The 15685-nt window shown below is 40.5% G+C and overlaps 4 pseudogenes; 3 read left to right on the top strand and 1 right to left on the bottom strand.

The window, feature by feature from the left end:
- Positions 1–269: 269 nt before the first annotated feature.
- Positions 270–2161, top strand: LOC144665898 (steroid 17-alpha-hydroxylase/17,20 lyase pseudogene; annotated as a pseudogene).
- Positions 2162–4138: 1977 nt separating this feature from the next.
- LOC144666793 (steroid 17-alpha-hydroxylase/17,20 lyase pseudogene) lies at positions 4139–6510 on the bottom strand (annotated as a pseudogene).
- Positions 6511–9065: 2555 nt separating this feature from the next.
- LOC144665872 (steroid 17-alpha-hydroxylase/17,20 lyase pseudogene) lies at positions 9066–11006 on the top strand (annotated as a pseudogene).
- A 2033-nt stretch (positions 11007–13039) lies between these two features.
- LOC144665941 (steroid 17-alpha-hydroxylase/17,20 lyase pseudogene) lies at positions 13040–15446 on the top strand (annotated as a pseudogene).
- The last annotated feature ends 239 nt before the right edge of the window (positions 15447–15685 follow it).

Below are 15685 nucleotides of genomic sequence, written 5' to 3'. Positions count from 1 at the left end.
ACATATTTTGTACTTCACGGACCTACACGGTGTGCGATGATAAATGAAACCATCTTCATGCAAATTTACACGTCTTGATCGCGTGATATTCCAACATGTTTGTTAACGTTAATAAGGGCGCTTGACCTGCACAGATTAAAAACCTCTATTTTCATTGTTTAGCCAATGCTGAAGAACCTTGAAAATGGTGCAGGTCGAACTAACAAGGGCCCATCAACATCTCAAGAACCTCGTGAAACTCATCACGTGTTCATTAAAGAAAGAATTGTTCTTTTCGACAGAATGTACTTAATTATCGTGTACGATCCTTAAATGATATGACCATGCTTGAAGAACTGGCCTGTTTGATTTTGGCTGTCGTTCTTGTAACATTGATCGTCATTCACTTCACTGCAACCAGAAATCTACCTCCCGGGCCATTTCCATTACCGATTATTGGAAACGCACACAAAGTATCTCACCACTCGCGCCATGTTGACCTCACGAAATTGGAAAAGAAATATGGCAAAGTGTTTCGTCTGTATCTTGGAAACCAGTTGGTAGTGGTGGTTAGTGGTAGAAAGGCTCTCAAGGAAGCCCTCGTTGCCAAGTCGGCTGAATTCGCTGGGCGTCCGAATCTCTACAGTGCAGCCCATTATTCACACAACGGTAAAGCAGTTGCATTTGCGGATTATTCTCCGAAGTGGAAACTGCATCGAAAGATCGTCGTGTCAGCCCTCAGAATATACACCACTAGCGTACTAAATCAAGGTTCTGCCATAAACGACGAAGTCGACATGCTGTTGAAACGAGTCTGCTCGAGAAAGGGACAGCCGCACGATATCACTAAAGAGATTCGACTGGCTGTGACGAATGTTATTTGCACGTTGGTGTTTGGATCGAGATACGAACTGAATGACCCCGAGTTCACGAATCTTCTTGAAATCACTGAAGGAATTTTAAAGATGCTTGCGAGTGGAAGTGTTGTGGATGCTTTTCCTTGGCTGAGGTTTTTTCCTTTCAAGTCCATCCAGAATTTAAAAGAGAAATGCACGGAACGAGATGAGCTGTTTGGTAGGATTTATCGAGACCATGTGAAGGCTAACCGAGTTGATAATCCTCAAGATCTGACAGACGCGTTGCTGAAGGCAAAGGAAGAATCTGAAGACGAAGATTCGTCAATAAAAGGATTCCTGACGGATCAGCATGTCATCATGACCATGAGTGAGGTCTTCATAGCTGGAATGGAAACCACTGCAAGCACCTTGTGCTGGGCACTGCTGTACCTGATTCATAACCCGGGCGTCCAGCAGATGCTGCATCAAGAACTGGATCAAGTCATTGGTCCTGACCGTTTACCAGAACTTGAGGATAAGAAGAATCTGCCATACTTGGAAGCTACCATAACTGAGACCCTACGCATCTCGTCTGTTGGGGCTTTCGCCCCTCGCAAAACAACCGTTGACACGACTCTGCAGGGATATAATATACCAAAGGAGACAACAGTGTTTGCCAATTTATGGTCCCTCCACCACGACCCAGAAGTTTGGGATGGCCCAGACGAGTTCAGACCAACAAGGTTCCTGGACGAGGAAGGTAATTTTGTGCCTCCAAAAGCTGATCGCTTCCTTCCTTTCTCGGCTGGGCGTCGAGTTTGCTTAGGGGAGTCTCTGGCACGAATACAGCTCTTCCTGGTCTTGGCACGCCTGCTGCACAGCTTCAAATTCGAGAATCCACCAGGCTGTGATCTTCCAACTCTGGAGCCCACCACTGGTCTTGCGTTGATGCCCCGGCCGTTCATCGTCTGTGCTCTCAAGAGACATGTTGTTTGATTTCCCCTACTTCGTCGGAATCGTGATGTCGATTCAACCACATTTTGACCAAACACTGAAATGTTTAATTGTTCTTTTTCGACTTTTCTGTTCTCAAAGGTGTGTAGAAAAATGATATAGGAACTCCTTGCTTAGTCTGTAAAGGTGACGGATCCAGACTCACATACAAGGCGAAGCCCCGAGTTAAAGAGGGGGACCAGTCGACCATCGATCGGGATCTGTTCAAAAGGTTGGTCCCGAAGTTCGTCCCGTATTAAGGGGTTTGACTGTTAATAATAATAAAAAAAATGTCTCTTACAGTGCGGCTGCTCGAACCGGGCCTCTTGGGAGAAAGTTGGCCAATCAAAACGTTTATTCATTTTTTTTTTTTTTTTATTTTTTATATATATAATATATATATATTATATAAAAAAAAATAAAAATAAAAAGAGATATATAAGAAGATATAGTTTATTTTAAAAAAAAAATCAAAATATAAAAAAAAAAAAAAAAAAAAAAAAAAAAAAAATATTTAAAAAAAATATATAAAAAAAGGTTTTTTTTTTTTAAAAAAAAAAAAATAAAATATAAAAAAAAAAAATATATTATAAAAAAAATATATTTTTTTTTTTTTATAAATAATATTTTTTTTTTTTATTTTAATTTCTTTATTAATTTTTTTTTAAATTTTGCCCCCCCCAAAATAAAGAAAAAATTTCCCAAAATTTTTCCTTTTAAAAAAAATATATATATTTGAGGCTGTTCTAGTGTTATGGCTATGGATCATTTCATTTAATTTAAAATAATTAGTAAAATAACTTGGTAGATTATCACTAAAATATGAGTAGAACAATGGACTGCTATCTTTTTCGTAAACAGACCAATGGCGTTTAAGAATCCAGACAATAGCTCTACTACAAATTTAGTTATCTGTTTGTAACCAAGTGAAGGCAAATGTAAGTCTGTTTTACCTTAATTTGCATACTTTTAACTCCACTATATTGTATACACACTAGAGATCTAATTATTGGCGACAAATTATTTTACATTAAACTCGAAAGATTTCGCTTGTGATCCGATTAAAACCTCGTTTCGTTGATTTCAGTCTTGCATTCTCTTAATAAAAACAAAGTATCCCAGTGCTCTTCTGTGGGTGTGTTTTACTGAAGGGGGAACGGGGCATATTCGAGTCCACCCTCCCCTAAGTATCCAACCAAGATAAACCGGATCGTACACGGCGATTCTGTTACGAAGATGGCAAAGCCTAATCATTTCCCCTGCAGTTGCACTGCACAATATTTTAATTACGTTGGAGAATTCTTCTTCTCCTTCCCCTTTGAACGCCGGCCACGCAAGCTAGTGCCGACCGAAATAAAAGCGGGCTCTAGGGACGAGATTAGGGTGGCATTGGAATGGTTTAAGGAAACAGAAAAAACAAAATTATACGACTTAACAATTAAATGCGGAGAGGCAGAAGGTTTTGTGCTTGGGCCTCTTTTGTTCCTAATCTACATTTATACTATGACCAGATATGTTCCCCCAAAAAAAAAAAAAAAAAAAAAAAAAAAAAAAAGAAAAAAATAAAAAACCTTAAAAAAAAAAAAAAAAAAAAAAAAAAAATTTTTACTTATCTTACTCTAATGACAACGAAAATTTAATAGCCTAGTGAATTTTGATTTCAAAAATTTATGACGTAACATGAAAACCAAGAATACTCGAATATCGTCTATTGTACTATTTGCAGTCGACACAAATTAATTCTTGGGTCATCATGACTTATTCCATAGAAACTCTCTCCAAAACTTTGAATCAAGAACTAAAAAGGCAACACTGTGGTAAACTGCCAACAAGTTATCAGCAAATGTAAACAGAACACACTTGATGACATTTGAGGCATTTTTTATTTTAAGTGAAAACCCTACTGAAAAAGTTAATTATACAAAATTCTTGGGATTTTTTGTTGATGAAGAACTTTTATTAAAGTATCACATAAATCATATTGCAATGAAAGCTTCAAAAAAATAACACCACAATGACTAAACCAAGGCATAACTTATCCCTTAAAACATTACCAACACCATGATTTACCAATATTTAACATATTGTGATATCATTCGGGCAAGTACCTATTCTACCAGGCTTATGTCTATTTTTATGATACAAAATAGAATTGTTAAATATTATAATAAACTTCTCAAATTATAAGAAGAATCAAGACCAATGTTTGAGTCGCTAACAATACTAAATATTTATGAATTAAATACATATCTGACAACAATTTTCCTGTATTCGTGTAACGATTGTAATCAAGCATTTCTATTTAAAAATAGTTTCTTTGTAGCCAATGCAAAATTAATATGCATTCTTATAATACACGAAGATACATATAAATTGAATTTAAAAGAACGAATTAAAGAAAACCATCTCAGCCATAAAAGAGCAACTGCATGGGACAGTCGACTATTAACTGGCGAAAGGAAAATTAATTGTTATCTATCGGTCTAAAAGAAATTAAAATTATATGTTCAAAATCAACGTTATAAAGGACAATAGAAATACTTAATTAGTAAGATAAGACTCGGAAAATGTACTCAATCACAATAATTACATCTCTGATCTACGTAATAAGTAATTTAATCTGCTCTCTGTATTTATTTATATCTTAATTATAATCATATTGCAGGGATCTTTTTAAATACACCTCTAAAGAGCTAGCTGAATCTCCTGCCTTATGTAGTATTAACTCATTATGTGAAACATGTTTGTAATCCATGACAGAAAGCAAATTTTAGTCAACTGGACATGGTCGGGAAATTGAATAAGACTAGTCACTTGATAAGGAAAGTCAAGTACCCCCGGTACCATGAAACTAAACGATAATCTGCAAAAGTAAAAGGGCATGCATATTACTTCATGACTACAGGATAAGAAAAGCCAGCTGACCAGTTATTTATACAGAATGTCAAACAGCATGTCTCTTGAGAGCACAAACGGTGAAAGGCTGTGGCATCAACACAATTCCTGTGATGGGTTTCAGAGTTGGAAGATCGCACCCGGCTGGATTCTCGAATTTGAAGCTGTGCAGCAAACGTGCTAAGACCAGGAAGAGCTCAACTCGTGCTAAAGACTCCCCTAAGCAAACTCGACGCCCAGCCGAGAACGGAAGGAAACGATCAGCTTTTGGAGGCACAAAATTACCTTTCTCGTCCAGGAACCTTTCAGGCCTGAAAGCATCGGGTTCATCCCAAATTTCTGGGTCGTGGTGGAGGGACCATAGGTTGGTTAACACTGTCGTGCCCTTAGGAACACTATATCCTTGCAGAGTCGTGTCCACTGTGGCCTTGTGAGGGACTGACAGCGGGACAAGAGACGAGATGCGTAGGGTCTCAGTTATGGTGGCTTCCAAATATGGCAGGTTCTTCTTGTCCTCAAGTTCTGGTAAACGGTCAGGACCAATGACTTGATCCAGCTCTTGATGCAGCATCTGCTGGACGCCCGGGTTATGAATCAGGTACAGCAGTGCCCAGCACAAGGTACTTGCAGTGGTTTCCATTCCAGCTATGAAGACCTCACTCATGGTCATGATTAGATGCTGATCCGTCAGGAATCCTTTTATTGACGAATCTTCGTCTTCAGCTTCTCTCTTTGCTTTCAACATCGTGTCTGTCAGGTCTTGCGGATTGGCAACTCTATTCGCCGCCACATGCTCTCGATAAATCGTACCAAATAGCTCATCTCGTTCCTTGCATTTCTCTTTTAGTCTCTCAAGAGACTTAAATGGAATAAATTTCAACCAGGGAAACACGTCCACTATGCTTCCAGCCGCAACCCCACTCGCCATTGTACTAGTGATTTCCATAAACTTTGTAAACTCGGGGTCATTCAGTTCATATCTCGAACCAAGCACCAAAGCGCAGATCACATTCATCACAGCCAGTCGAATCTCTTTAGTGATGTCGTGTGGCTGCCCGTTTCTAGAGCGAACTCGTTTCAAGAGCAAATCAAATTCATCATTTATGACGGACCCTTGCCTCAGCTTGCTTGTACTGTACATTTTGAGTGCAGAAACAGCAACCTTGCGATGCAACCTCCACTGCGGAGAATAATCTGCTAGCGCGATTGCCTTTCCCTTTGAGTAAACCTCTGTAGTGTAAAGACTCGGACGCCCTGCGAATTCGGCGGACTTTGTAACAAGGACCTCTTTGAGAGCTCTTCCACCACTAACGACTACCACGAGCTGGCTGCCAAGATACAGACGAAACACTTTACCATATTGTTTTTCCAATTCGACGAGGTCAACGTGGCGTGAATCGGCAGCTAATTTGTGCGCATTTCCAATAATTGGTAATGGAATTGGCCCTGGAGGTAGATTTCTGGTTGTTGTAAAGTGATTGACGATCAGTGTTACTAGAATTACTGCCACAATAAACCATACCCAATCTTCAAACATGGTTGTGCTTAGAGTTTTGCGGCGAGCTTCAAATACTACAACTTTACGGCAATGAAATCCGTTGCACAATAGATTTTCGTTTTGTTGACACAGAAACGTCTTCCTGGCTAATTCTGAAAGTTCTTTCAAATTTTGGTCGATGTCTGTCAGTCCAATTAGTGAAACCTTGTCCAGGTCAATTGCAAAGGGCCAGATATATTTCGAGAGAAGCTTTAGAAAATCGGGTTGTGAATATGTTTAGATTCGCTAAATATCAAGTGACTTGGACCCATATGCATTGTTATGCCAATTATTGTACAACTCAAATTTGGTTAAGCCTTGAAACACCTTGTACCATCGAATGTAATTAAAACACGAGGAATGCGTGAAGTGAGAAAATTTATGTCAACTGGAAAAGCGAAATGTAATTAAAAATCATTTTGTTTTTGTTGAGCTTCTATTCATATTAAAATTTAGAAAGCAACATACGTGTTCAGCTAAGGCTCACAAAAACATATAAATTATAAACTAATCTCGAGACTGAACAATAACGTTGGCCTATACGTACAAAGGCACCGATGGCATACCTGACTTTTTTGTAATCGAGCGACGCCGACGGTAAAAGACATTGCTACCAAAGCAGAATTTATTAATAACGCCTCGCCGGATATTGACTTCTCGATTTTTTCGTTCCTGTGTTAAGACAGAATCCCTTAATTTCTTTATTAAAATGCATATTTGACCAGTTGGAGGAATACAAAATCTAGCTATAGAAAGACAAAATGAATTCTCTTCGCTGGCTGCACCTCCAACAGCTCGACTCTTTGATCTAGGGTGTTGCTATAACCGCCAACAACGCATCTAGAAGGTATTTTAAGACAATTCTCGGATAAGTATCGCATCAACCTTCAGTGAAATGAGTAGCCGCAGAACATTCTGCGTTTCTGGGTAGACGTCACAATAGCCGCTGGACCCAGTTCCCTCAAGACACGGCCGTGAAACAAAATTGCGTCGTTTTAGGTCTATTGGCCGAGTTTTCGGTGGGGCACAAAATTGTTCGCAGAAATACTCCGAATAACAATTATTTTTTTAGGGAAAAAAATGGGGGTTGGGTACACTTAAAGTGACATATACGCTCAGACTAAGAGATGTACTAAAAAAGGAAAGTGCCTTGTTTAAGGCAATCACAGTGTTCACAGATTCAGAGTCCAACGACAGATATATGATGCCGATGTAAACTCAAAATTGTCGCAGTCAGTATCCTCATTTTATCGGCAACAGTTCGGTTTCAAATCATGTAAACGCCGGGTCTACGAGGTCGCTTTTTGAATTAAAGCTCCAGCGTTTATTTGAGGTTCGGTGTTTCGTTTAAAAAGAAGTTAAAATAATTAATTATAAGGCCAAACATGAGAGGTTGTATTCGCTTATGTAGCCGGTTCATACTCGCTGACATTTTGCTTGTTAACGGATATGAAAAATTTGTACAAGAGAAAGTCGAGATCAGCATCAGTTATGTTTACAATTTTTCTCGCCTCTTTTATTGACTGGTAGAATATTCTTCTTTTAACATTGTGGAGGGCTTTATTTTCTGGCCTTGCCGAAATATTTCGCAATTTTGTCGCCAGCAGGCCGGTATTTTGACCGGCATTGAACGGAAGTTTAACTTCAACAAGTTTTGTCGTCATCTTTACCCACCCTCACTTAGTGTTTGTTGGAAAACAGCCATAATAAAGGCGGCCTTTGTCCCAGTCCTTATGGGAGGCGCGGTGGCCTAATGGTCAGAGCGCCGGACTCCGGATCGAGCGGTCCAAGTTCGAGCCCCGGCCGGGGTCACTTGTGTTGTGTTCTTGGGCAAGACACTTTACTCTCATAGTGCCTCTCTCCACCCAGGTGTATAAATGGGTACCGGCGACATAATGCTGGGGGGGAACTCTGCAATGGACTAGCATCCCATTCAGGGGGGAGTAGAAATATTCCTAGCCGCTTAATGCTACGGAAACCGGGACAAGCTCCGGCAGTGTGAGCCGCTTGGCTCGTGGCTTCTCCTCCTTTCCTTGTCCCAGTCCTGCTCGTGTTTTTGTTGTGTGTTTAAGAAATAGGCTTCTTTCGATATATTAAAACTCACTTAGTAGCGAGGCCTAGTGGACACAAACAAAAGAAATGAATAAACATGCTTGTAAAAATGTTTTTGTTCGTGTCCTCTAGGCCTCGCTACCAAGCTGAATTTTAATATATCGAAAGAAGCCTATTACGAAAGAATAGCCATTGTTTAATATAATTATATTTGTTTACAACTTTTTAGCTCAATAGCGTCCTTCATTTGGAAACAAGCGCATTCTGAATTTCAGAGTTATGGCGGTACTTTACATAAAGTTACGATTATGTTTGTCACTGAAAATATGTATTTATCTTGTGATTGCTAGCCGTCTCAGAAGTTAAAGTAGCAGGAAAAGTGGTTATGTAAATGTTTGCTTGTCAAATACAGTTAATCAGTGGCATACATGACCAAAGTAGGCTCCAGACCTTTACACTATTTTCAGTCGCTATATTGGTGTACCACGGAGGTAGACATTATTTCCTCACAACTTTTTACAGAGCATTTAAAAAAGTAAAAAAATTACAAACTATGTTATGTTTACTGTTATATACATTTATTATTATTGTTTTATCTTTAAGTTAGAGAAAGGAGGCCAAGTGAACCCTTAGGTTTTCGAGTTGGCCCCCTTATATGGCGGCTCCATACTGGGCTCTTTGGAACTTGGACAAAACGTTTCGAGAAATATCTAAAGTTTGGGATTACGCAAAGACACCAAATTTACATATACTTCAAATGCATGACTATCTTGTTCAAGTTGAGAGATTGCAACGTTGTAGTGACATAGAATCGTAGCACGATCATGTTTGAAGAATTGGCATGGTTTATTGTGGCCGTAATTCTAGTAACACTGATCGTCAATCACTTTACTGCAACCAGAAACCTGCCTCTGGGGCCATTTCCATTGCCAATTATTGGAAATGCACACCAAATATCTCCCGACTCACGCCATGTTGACCTAACATCATTGGAAAAGCAATATGGTAAAGTGTTTCGTCTTTATCTTGGAAGCCAGCTGGCAATGGTGGTTAGTGGTAGAAAGGCCCTCAAAGAAGCCCTCGTTACTAAGTCGGCTGAATTCGCTGGGCGTCCGAATCTCTACACTGCCGCCCAATATTCGCATAACGGTAAAGCAGTTGCATTTGCGGATTATTCTCCAGAGTGGAAAATGCATCGAAAGATTGTTGTCTCAGCCCTCAGAATATACACCACTAGCGTACTGAATCAAGGGTCCGCCATAAACGACGAATTCGACCTGCTATTGAAACGAATCTGCTCGAGAAAGGGACAACCACACGACATCACTAAAGAGATTCGACTGGCTGTGACGAATGTTATTTGCATGTTGGTGTTTGGTTCGAGATATGAACTGAATGACCTCCAGTTCACGAATCTTCTTGAAATCACTGACGGCATTTTAAAGATGCTTGCGAGTGGAAGTGTGGTGGATGCCTTTCCTTGGCTGAGGTTTTTTCCTTTCAAGTCCATCCAAAATTTAAAAGAGAAATGCACGGAACGAGATGAGCTGTTTGGTAGGATTTATCGAGAACATGTGGAGGCTAACCGAGTTGATAATCCTCAAGATCTGACAGACGCACTGCTGAAGGCAAAAAAGGAAGCTGAAGACGAAGACTCGACTGTCAAGGGATTTCTGACAGATCAGCATCTCATCATGACCATGAGTGAGGTCTTCATAGGTGGTATGGAAACCACTGCAAGCACCGTGTGTTGGGCACTGTTGTACCTGATTCATAACCCGGACATACAGGAGATGGTACATCAAGAGCTGGAGCAAGTCATTGGTCCGGACCGTGTACCGCAACTCGGGGACAAGGGGCGTCTTCCCTATTTGGAAGCCACCATAACTGAGACTCTACGCATCTCGTCTGTTGGGGCTTTCGCCCTTCGCAAAACAACCGTTGACACGACTCTGCAGGGATATAATATTCCAAAGGACACAACAGTGTTTGCCAATTTATGGTCCCTTCACCACGACCCAGAAGTTTGGGATGACCCAGACGAGTTCAGACCCAAAAGGTTCTTGGACGAGGAAGGTAGTTTTGTGCCTCCAAAAGCTGATCGTTTCCTACCGTTCTCGGCTGGGCGTCGAGTATGCTTAGGGGAGTCTCTGGCACGAATTGAGCTCTTCCTGGCCTTAGCACGCTTGCTGCACAGCTTCAAGTTCGAGAATCCGCCAGGTTGCGGTCTTCCAACTCTGGAGCCCATCACAGGTCTTGCGTTGATGCCACGGCCGTTCAATGTCTGTGCTCTCAAGAGACATGCTATTTAAATTCCCTTTCGGCGTCCGAATTGTCAATTCAACTTCATTTTGTCCAAAATTGAAATTTTTGTTCTTAACGACTTATCTTCTCGTGAGAGTGAATTATCCGAAGCCTTTCCCGTTACTTTCGGTGTTCCATAAGGAAATATCGAGACCGTTATTGTTCCTTTACTATTCAATGAGCTACCTGCTGGTATTGAACATTCAGATATCTCATTGTACGCAGACGGCACTGTTCTTTACTGCTTGTCAAAAGAACCACACAAGCTGGAGAGCAAGTTAAATGCAGATCTCTACAACTTAGCAATATGGCTTAAACCGAATAAACGTACACTGAAACCTTACCAAGACCAAATCCATGTTAATCGGAAGCAACAGAAAATTAGTAAATATTTCCTCAATGTCTCTCCCTATTTTGGTTGTAAATGAGATAGTGTAAATACATTCAAATATTTAGGGATTATTCTGGCCTAAGACTTCACATGGTCTGATCATGTAGATCATGTAATACACCTATCAATTGTTGCGCCGCAGAGGCGGAGGGATGCCGGGCATAAGCAGGAGATTTGACAGCAATTGTCTGCCCTTAGTGGGGACTTTTGACATTTTTAGTGGACTTTCTAACATAATTTTATTGAAGTTTAGTGACTTATTTGACCATCCACAAATGCTCTGCAGTGGGGCATTTGAACAGAAAATCTCAGCTAAGTTCAAATGCCCCTCCTATTCCCGGCCTCCTCCCCCCCCCCAGCGGCTTAGCATTTGATTATGCTGATCTTGTGTGGGGCGACAAGAACAATGTGGATGTTATGAATGACCTATGGGTTTCACAGAACAAGGCCGTTAAAATTATTCTGGACAGGCCATTTTATTCTTCCGATTCTGATTCCCTCGTAACTTTAAAGTGGCTTAGCCTTAAACAAGGTAGATTTTATCATCGCTGTATATATGTTTGTAAAAGTGTATAAATGGACTTATGGATCACTCTATGGAGTTGCTAGCCAACAGGGACGTTTAAAGCTATAACAAAAGGAATAAAGACATCCTTAGACTACCCTATGTTACCAAACATTGGGTAAAGAGAGTGTTTTATCACTCTCTGAAAGACTGGAATAAACTAGACAAAGACTCGAGAAATGCACTTGATATTGTTAATTTTAGGTGGAGTGTTCTTAGCAGGTTTTTTTGTTTAATTCTTTTTGGGGTCAGTGTGTTGCGCACTGTTGTACCTTATTCATAACCCAGGAGATGGTACTTCAAGAACTGGAGTAAGTCATTTGTCCGGACCGTTTCCCAAAACTTGGGAACAAGGAGTGTCTTCCCTATTTGGAAGCCACTATAACAGAGAACCTGCACATCTTGTCCCTGGGCAGTCTGCAGGCTGCGTTTTTACCCAACCTGTTTCCAATCGGCCATTTAATAAAGCCGAATTACACGGCTTTATATACGGTATATATAAGATATATACGGTATATAATATTTTACAATTTCAGAATCCTTATTTTTATCTTCTCTCGCAACAAGTACATGAAAATTATATAGCAGCTAATACTATTTTTGCATTTTCCCTCCCTACTCACCCTTACTTAGCGTTTTGTTATAAAACAGCCGTATGCATATTTAAATTATGTGTCGTTTGGTTTAGTTACCTTTGTTGTTATAACTGGAGTATAATTTAGTCTTTTGTTTCACTGTCGTTGTAGTAGGTAACGTCTTTAAGGTCGCGGGGGATACTACAACATGAATAAATCAGCGAAATTGCTGACCTGCATCTTTTAAACGCTTATTTCTTGGTGGTTATGGGTGCGATTAGCTCGACATAAAAAATGATGAAAATTATGTAGTATCTTTTATTTGGTAGATTGCACTAAAGGCGATGTTATAGCCTCGTTAGTGCAAGGGAGAAAATTTTGTGGCAGAGTTTACGGATCGATGCACAGACTTGATCTTGTCAAAAACTGATTTTTTAATTTAAATTTATAGCAAGTTATGGCGGCTTAAACGCAATTTTTATTTAATCCTCACCTCTTTCTGCGCTCCTTTAAAATTCCGCTTCTGTTACAATAATATCATATACCTTCTGGTGGCTCTCTGTTCCGCGCTGTTCTCCCAAATGGTCAAATGTTTCCGAAGGTGTCCACAAAAAATATTCCAGAAGAGAATATGGTAAAGCTTTTATGAGAAATTTTAGAGGAACATCGGCCGTGTATTGTAATCTGAGGAGAATAATGTGGAAATAGGCTCAAACTCAAAATCTATTTAAACGTATAAAGTAATGTTGTTTTAAATTGGTAAAAAATATCAAAGAAACAGGGATTTGTTTTTATCGCGCACGCACCCAATTTTTTCTCATAATCTCTAAAGTCGTCCATGTCAGTCGTTGCACGTCGTGCATACGCTTTAAATAAATGCATATGATGAGCCTCAGGTGTCCCCCGCGACCTTAAAGGCTGCCTCAGTCCCAGTCCTGTGCGTGTTTTGGTTGTGTGGAAAAAATTACTCATGTGTGATATAAAGGATGAGTTCATGTACACCCCCAGGCGTTTAATCTAGAAAACACAATATATGCATAGTTAACTGCTTTATCAACATGAGCAGTTTAATTTGTACAATCATTTGTTAAATGCACGTGAAAGGCAGAGACGATAGCGAAAGGCTTTCAGTTGGAATAGAAGAAACAATGGACGCGATAGTTTATTAGGTCTTTACGAAATATCAAAAGTGATCAAGCATAACAAAGGACCAAATTTGCACATACTTCAGATGCATGACTTTATTGATCCTGTTGTAACAAGTTACGAGGTTGAATGATTGTAACGTTACGTTGTAGCGACGAAGAATCGCAGCAAAATCATGTTTGAAGAACTGGTTTGGTTTATTGTGGCAGTAGCTCTAATAACACTGATCGTCAATCACTTTACTACAACCACAAATCTACCTCCAGGGCCACTTCCATTACCAATTATTGGAAATGCGCACAAATTGGCTGCCGATTCACGCCATGTTGACCTCATGGAATTGGCAAAACAATATGGCAAAGTGTTTCGTCTGTATCTTGGCAGCCAGCTCGTAGTAGTCGTTAGCGGTGAAAAAGCTCTTAAGGAGGTCCTTGTTACCAAGTCAGCCGAATTCGCCGGACGTCCAAGTTTCTACACTTCAGAAGTTTACTCGAAGGACAAGGCAATCGGTTTTGTGGATTATTCTCCCGGCTGGAGGCTACATCGCAAGGTTGTTGTCTCTGCACTCAGAACATACAGCAGGATAAACCAAGGGTCCGTCATTAATGATGAATTTGACTTGCTCTTGAAACGAGTCCGCTCTAGGAACGGACAGCCACACGACATCACTAAAGAGATTCGACTGGCTGTGATGAATGTAATCTGCGCTTTGGTGTTTGGTTCGAGATATGAACTAGATGATCCCGAGTTTACAAAGTTTATGAAAGTCAACCACACAATACTGAGTATGCTTGCTGCTGGAAGTATTGTGGATGTGTTTCCGTGGCTGAGGTTTATTCCATTCAAGTCTATTCAGAGCCTTAAAGAGAAATGCATAGTACGCGACGAGTTGTTTGATAGAATTTACCAAGAACATGTGGCGGCAAATAGAGTTGCCAATCCTCAAGATCTGACAGACGCGCTGTTGAAAGCGAAGAAAGAAGCTGAAGAAGAGGACTCGTCAATCAAAGGACTCTTGACAGATCAGCATCTCATCATGACCATGAGTGAGGTGTTTATAGCTGGCTCGGAAACCACTGGAAGCACCTTGTGTTGGGCTATGTTGTACCTGATTCATTACCCAGTCGTCCAGCAGAAGCTACATCAAGAGCTGGATCAAGTCATTGGTCCTGACCGTTTACCAGACCTTGAGGACAAGAAAAATCTGCCATATCTGGAAGCCACCACAACTGAGACCCTTCGCTTCTCGTCTGTTGCCCCGCTGGCGGTTCCCCACAAGACGACAGTGGATACGAGTTTGCAGGGATATAGCATTCCTCAAGGCACCACAGTATTATCCAATCTATGGTCCCTCCATCACGACCCAGATATTTGGGGTGACCCCCATACTTTCAGGCCTGAAAGGTTTCTGAACAAGGAAGGTTATTTTGTTCCTCCAAAATCCGACTGTTTCCTGCCGTTTTCGGCTGGCCGTCGAGGTTGTTTGGGGGAGTCTCTGGCACGAATTGAGCTCTTCCTGGTCTTAGCACGCTTGCTGCACAGCTTCAAGTTCGAGAATCCGCCCGGACGTGAACTTCCAACTCTGGAGCCGGTGGCAGGTCTTGCGTTGATGCCACTGCCATTCAGCGTTTGTGCTCTTACGAGACATGCTGTTTGACATTAGAGAAGACCTTTGAATTTAAGGGCACAAGTACAGTATTATTGCGTGATCGTGCAAATGTTTATAACAGATATATAGCTTGTCTCTTTCTAAAATATAGCCTGCAACGCCAATTGAGTTCGGGCTTCTCATTATCTAGGTCGTATATAAGGTGAACTGGTGTTGCACACCTGTCCTTCTTGAGGCTTAAAATTCCTTAAGTAAGACAAGACACAGGCTAGCTGTAGGAATACACATTATGTGCATTGTAAAATAATCAACGCAGTAAGCGATATGTAATAAAATAAGTCTGTTATGGCGATTATGGAGTCCTCTTCGTAGTGATAGAAACACTGTGAGAAAAAAGGAACTCCCAACAGGAATTGAATCAAAAACAAATGGAAAGGGCATAGCTTCTCGATTGACTTCATTTGCCAGTATAAAAACTGATGAGCCTTAAGACAAATGTGTCAAGTCACAAAGAAGAATATGGATTCACGAGAAGATGCCACAAGGAAACATTGCATACTTTCTATCGAGGGCTCTGTTTGATAAAAAATTTTTTTTTTTTGGGTTTTTTTTAAAAAAGAAAAAAAAAAAAAAGGAAAAAGGGGTGAAACGGGAAAAAAAAAAAGAAGGGAGGCCCCCCCAACAACACACGCCTAAACCACCGCCACGCTGCCTCCTCAAATGATTTTTTTGACTTAAGTTGTGCTCGTGGATATGAAACTAAACAACAATACCCGTGTTCAATGAGGACACTCACTTGCAAA

This window comes from Oculina patagonica, chromosome 9 (genome assembly GCF_052425735.1).
Source record: "Oculina patagonica isolate OP01 chromosome 9, crgOcupat, whole genome shotgun sequence".
Lineage (NCBI taxonomy): Eukaryota > Metazoa > Cnidaria > Anthozoa > Scleractinia > Oculinidae > Oculina > Oculina patagonica.
The sequence above is the reverse complement of the archived record's forward strand: the minus strand, read 5'-3'. Positions and strand labels throughout refer to the sequence as shown.